At 36.2% G+C, this 6,696-nt stretch overlaps 1 protein-coding gene across 2 annotated transcripts in view; it reads right to left on the bottom strand.

The window, feature by feature from the left end:
- LOC149796968 (uncharacterized) overlaps positions 1–6,696 on the bottom strand; it is a 167,933-nt gene that overhangs the window by 134,407 nt on the left and 26,830 nt on the right. The gene's annotated exons all lie outside the window — the stretch shown is intronic.

The following is a 6,696-nucleotide window of genomic DNA, read 5'->3' as shown; positions in this document are numbered from 1 at the left end:
CTGTTGCTGCCCAATGGATCTTAGACCCCAGCGATGAGATCCGGAGCCAAGAGGACATCAAACATTATGGAGATTGCCATCGCCATGCCATGGTAAAGGCACACAATTTCTCAGGATACAATGGACAGTTTCTTTTGAGACATTAACCCTTTAGCTCATAGAGCATAGTTACAAAGTGCAGTGTGCTATAAATAGAACACCTGTTACCTATTTGACTCCATACACATAGGCCTGCCTGTTAACTGTTAAGCAATGTAGTGTATGTTACGTTTAACAGCAATTTTAACCATTTTACATTTTTGGTACACATCTATTATGTGTGGAAAAATTTAAGAGTAAAGTTCGATTGTTATAGCTGTGTAATTATTTTTTGTGGAAGAATTTTGTATGTGCTTTAAAATCTTGAGAGAACTCGTTCATCGTCATGTCAGTGAGGCAGTGTGACCAACTGTAGCTGCCATTTCTCATACTCGAAATGTACAAGTTTTTCGTCTGCATCTACATGACTAAATCATCTGAATTTGATAAACTACAAAAACTAATTGCTGCCTACATCAATATCAGAGCCTTTACCTAAGTTATTGAATCTTTCATTGTTGTGATTCTAATCATGAAAACTTCCGATGTTTACAGTGGGCATCAAAAGGCGCATCCATGCGAATGGAGTAGAGGTGTCAAAAGCGCTTCCATGTGAATGGAGTAGAGGCATCCAAAGATGCTTGCATGAGGTAAAGGGTTAAACAGAACAAAGTAATGAAAGTCCTTTGAATGGAGCCAAACTCATCTACATACAAGTGGGACAAGTGCAGTTTGAAGATTCGATGAGTTACTTAGCCATGCCTTTGAGCTGAATGCCTAAAACGTTTGGAATGACAGAAATGACCAAAGGATATTTTCTGCACTTTTTCAATACTGAAGCCAATCAAAACATCGTTCTACCCCATTTACCTGAGGCTTACTACTATGACCCCAACAACATGCATACTGAACAACAAAAAGCCTTCTACGCTTGGTAACAGACTCATGCCACAGACCCCTTTGACTTTCAGGAATAAATGTTAACATATTTTTGTTCCAACGTGGACATTTTATGGCGTTGCTATGGAAAATTTTGAGAACTGTTCATGGAAAATGGAGGGGTCAATCCTTTGAAAGAAGCCTGCACTATCACCAAAGCGTGTTTCTTAGTGTACCGCCAATGATTCATGCCCGAAAACACCTTGGCTGTCATAAGCCCTCAAACAACCAATTTTGTCAAACCTCAGTACTTGGTCAAAGCCCTACCCTGGTTACATTACTTGTGCAACACAGAAGACAAATTGATTCAACATACCTGTAATGGAGGAGGCAAAAAGACCAATGGAACATTCAGTGGATGGCTGGCACTTAGAAAGCCTAAAGATCGTGTACGAGTTTAACGTTGCTTGTTTCACTGATGTCCTCTCTGCTACCCTGAACATGACACTAAAAATCAGTTTTTACAACGGACCATGAAAGATTTGTACCAGACCACTTGTCAGCGGCGCTTGAAGTTAGAACAGCAAGGATACCAAGTGGTGGAAGCGTGGCAACACGAGTACAATCACCGTTTGAAAACTGATCCCAAGTTTAAATGCATCGTGGAAAGTTGGTGGACCCACTGTATCCATATGTTTGCAAATATTGTAGCTTTCCCGTAGGACCAACCTGGACAACATTCAACAATACAAAGGATTGATCAACTGTAAAGTCTTGCTTCTAACAACTTGTACCATCCTGTTTTAACTCGCCACTGCCAAGGAAAACTGATGTTTCCCTTGTGCCGTACTTGTGCTGAAACGTGCGACCAAGACCGACCTTGTCAGCACACCCAGGAAGAATGCCCCTTGATGGGAACATGGGTCAGCATGGAATTGTTTAAAGCTATGGACCTGGAATACCAACTGTTAGAAGGGTATGAAAATATCCACTTTCCCCAAGACAGAATAAATGCCCAGATGACACGACTCAATAATGTGAAATTACAAGGTACTGACTCCATTATGTGTATTTTCTTCATCAATGCAGTCTTGGATATTCTTTAGAACATTTAGTGACTTATTTTGATTGTCACTCCTCTAGAAACGATGACAAAGTAGATTGGTGGTTTTGTGACCATTATGGCCATCTTTCGTCTTTAGATAGGAAACGTAGTGTACATCAGTTGGCCAGCATTTGGGTGTACACATGCACAATGCATGTTCTGTGCATAATGCAAATCATAACATTTTCTATAGCATTAAAGGACAAGATACACTTTGATGACAAAGAAATGTGCTACCTGAGACTATTCATCACGCACAACTCAATGGGACAATAATAATGCTGCTTTATCACAATCTATTTCTAATGAGAAAAAAGTTATATATTAAAAACAACAAGACATGTTTGTCAAACAAAAGTTTAATTGATTAAACTTAATTCTAAGAGCAACCCCATAAGGTAATGAAAATAAAATTAGTATCTTTCTTGGGTTTTAACCTTAAGACCTTTTAGATATTTTTATCACTCAACTGGCTCAGCTCATCTGTACAGAAGGGGTGCATGTGTGTGTGTGTGTGTGCATGCGTGCATGTGTGCGTGTGCGTGCATGTGAAATAATTTTGTTAGATGATTCTTTCAGGTCAAATTTATGGATGTATTTCCCTGCACTGTATGGTAAATAAACACTTTAAAATCAGGAAAACTATCAAATAGAATTATATTATAAAATTACAGAAAGTGTAATTTTAATTTCTTTCTGTAAGTTGGACTGTCAACAATTTCAAATTTTGACGATTTTCAATAAATTCATAGCTCATCTGTGCAAAATATATGAAAATATTTTGGCATCCTAAAATTTAATTTTTGGGTGTGAAACAGGTTTTTAAGACACAAAAGCATAAAGAAAGTGGCCTTGTTCTTTTATTAAATTAAGCTGGGCAAGGACTGATTAGTCAGATCCCAAATCTACAACTATTATTGGTCTCATTATAACATTAAATTCTCAGATTTTTAAAATAATTATTAACAAAAACAAAAAAATAAATTAAAACTGTGTACTTCTTAAGCTTGCTGGTTGGCACACAAAAATATCCATCCTGCCTATATTGCACTGCATTAATCTTTAATATGACAAGTGCAAGAATCTTTAACATGACAGTCTAGATCATACTGTATCTTTAATATAACAATCGAGATCACACTACATGAATCTTTAATATGACATTCTAGATAGCACTGCATGAATCTCTAGTATGAAAAGCTCAAATGCACTGTACAAATCTTTAACATGACAAGCTAGATCACACTGCATGAATCTTTACCGTTAACATGACAATCGAGATCACACTGTATGAATCTTTACCATTAACATGACAATAGAGATCACACTGTATGAATCTTTACCATTAACATGACAATTGAGATCACACTGTATGAATCTTTACCATTAACATGACAATCGAGATCACACTGTATGAATCTTTACCATTAACATGATAATCGAGATCACACTGCATGAATCTTTACCATTAAGATGACAATTGAGATCACACTGTATGAATCTTTACCATTAACATGACAATTGAGATCACACTGTATGAATCTTTACCATTAACATGACAATTGAGATCACACTGTATGAATCTTTACCATTAACATGACAATCGAGATCACAATGTATGAATCTTTACCATTAACATGACAATCGAGATCACACTGCATGAATCTTTACCATTAACATGACAATTGAGATCACACTGTATGAATCTTTACCATTAACATGACAATTGAGATCACACTGCATGAATCTTTACCATTAACATGACAATCGAGATCACACTGTATGAATCTTTACCATTAACATGACAATCGAGATCACACTGTATGAATCTTTACCATTAACATGACAATTGAGATCACACTGTAAAAATCTTTAACATGACAATTGAGATCACACTGTATGAATCTTTACCATTAACATGACAATTGAGATCACACTGTATGAATCTTTACCATTAACATGACAATTGAGATCACACTGTATGAATCTTTACCATTAACATGACAATTGAGATCACACTGCATGAATCTTTACCATTAACATGACAATCGAGATCACACTGTATGAATCTTTACCATTAACATGATAATCGAGATCACACTGCATGAATCTTTACCATTAAGATCACACTGCATGAATCTTTACCATTAAGATCACACTGCATGAATCTTTACCATCAACATGACAATTGAGATCACACTGTATGAATCTTTACCATTAACATGACAATCGAGATCACACTGCATGAATCTTTACCGTTAACATGACAATCGAGATCACACTGCATGAATCTTTACCATTAACATGACAATCGAGATCACACTGTATGAATCTTTACCATTAACATGACAATAGAGATCACACTGCATGAATCTTTACCGTTAACATGACAATCGAAATCACACTGTATGAATCTTTACCATTAACATGACAATCGAGATCACACTGTATGAATCTTTACCATTAACATGACAATCGAGATCACACTGTATGAATCTTTAATATGACATTCTAGATTGCACGAATCTCTAACATGACAAGCTCAATCGCACCGCATGAATCTTTAGCATGACTCTAGATCACACTGTATCTTTAACATGACAAGCCTGGATCAGACTGCATGGGTCTTTAACATAACAAGCTAGATCACACTGTATGAACCTTTAACATAGCAATTTAGATCGCATTGCACAAATCTTTAATGACATGCTGGTTCCCACTGCACAAATCCTAAACATTACCCCCAAAGTAGTTTACCTTCAGATAATCATGACAATGTTTTTTCCACATAAATTCTTTAGATGATTTTTCATTCACATGTTGTTCATATATCTGGTAAGAAAGATAAGGATAGTCACAATCTTTGTATATCTATGAAAATATCCAAAGACATATTTGGCCACATGAAAATTAACTTCTATTTCTCTAAAACAGATCCTACTGGTGCATGCCAAATTAATAATTTAAGATATTAATTAGATAATTCACCAAAACTGTCTATATGAATCCATCATGAATAATATAAATCATTTATAAAATGTAAGTTTACAGCATGCAGGCATGGAGTCAGTGAAAATTTACAGCACAGGTTCAGAACTGAGTGGTGGGGGGGAGGGGGTCTAAAGTGCTAATCTTTCTCATTCACTGTGGGGCTTTCCTTATCTCCTTATCAGCCAGGAGTCAGATGATCTGGCTACTTTAAAATAAAACTGTATCATCCTGTCTTTTAATCTAATGGAAGGCCCTGCACTGCCATCTCACCTCTGTCTGCTTGGGTTCGAGTTTCTGGCACAGTCTATGTGCATATGTGCGAAAGCTTGCCAGCACCTTCCCATGGGTTAGTGGTTCTTACCAGATATTTTGTACACATTCTTCCTCTACCAGTTACAATGGCTGCTATGTTGAAGCCTATCATGTGCTAAAATATGGAACTAAGCCCTAAACAACAACAACACCAACACAAACTGAATGGAATCCTCTGGCTAACAGCATACAGTTATTGGTTACTATTTAAATACTAATTCTCTCTATGTCTTTTGTCCCTGTCAGAGACTAAGGCACAGGAATACCAGGAATACTGTCACAGAAATTTAATTATGCAATTAATATCTCACATCATGCAAACATAGTTGAGATTAAACAAACTGTTCTAAATACAACATAAAGTAATTTTCATAGCAGTGAAAAGTCCTTTTAAAACAATGGTTACATAGCTTTTGTAATGATGATAGATTTCAGCACACAGATTGAAACATTAACTAGCTATTAACAAGTAAAACTAATGTTCTTGTGTACCAATGTTTGAAAACCATGATGTGCATCTGAGACAAGTTTGAATTTCTGAACATACATAATGCATATTATTGTCACATTTATTCAGTCTATTCTACGATACCAACAATGCACATTACATTACTGTATCATCATTCAAGTCTATTTTTGAACACCCATAATGCACATTACAGTATCATTTTTCCAGGTCTATTCTTGAACACCCACAATCCTTAAACACCCATAATGCACATTACAGTATCATTATTCCAGGTTTATTCTTGAACACCCACAATCCTTAAACACCCACAATGCACATTACAGTATCATTTTTCCAGGTCTATTCTTGAACACCCACAATCCTTAAACACCCACAATGCACATTACAGTATCATTTTTCCAGGTCTATTCTTGAACACCCACAATCCTTAAACACCCACAATGCACATTACAGTATCATTTTTCCAGGTCTATTCTTGAACACCCACAATCCTTAAACACTCATAATGCACATTACAGTATCATTATTCCAGGTCTATTCTTGAACACCCACAATCCTTAAACACCCATAATGCACATTACAGTATCATTATTCCAGGTCTATTCTTGAACACCCACAATCCTTAAACACCCACAATGCACATTACAGTATCATTATTCCAGGTCTATTCTTGAACACCCACAATCCTTAAACACCCATAATGCACATTACAGTATCATTATTCCAGGTCTATTCTTGAACACCCACAATCCTTAAACACCCACAATACACATTACAGTATCATTATTCCAGGTCTATTCTAGGACATTTACATCACATATTACTGAATCATTAATCTGGGTTTATTCAAGGACACCCATGA

The sequence above is a fragment of the Sinohyriopsis cumingii genome, chromosome 6, assembly GCF_028554795.1.
Source record: "Sinohyriopsis cumingii isolate HCF-2022 chromosome 6, ASM2855479v2, whole genome shotgun sequence".
Taxonomy (NCBI): Eukaryota; Metazoa; Mollusca; class Bivalvia; order Unionida; family Unionidae; genus Sinohyriopsis; species Sinohyriopsis cumingii.
Note: the sequence above shows the minus strand (reverse complement) of the source record. Positions and strands in the feature narration are given on the sequence as shown.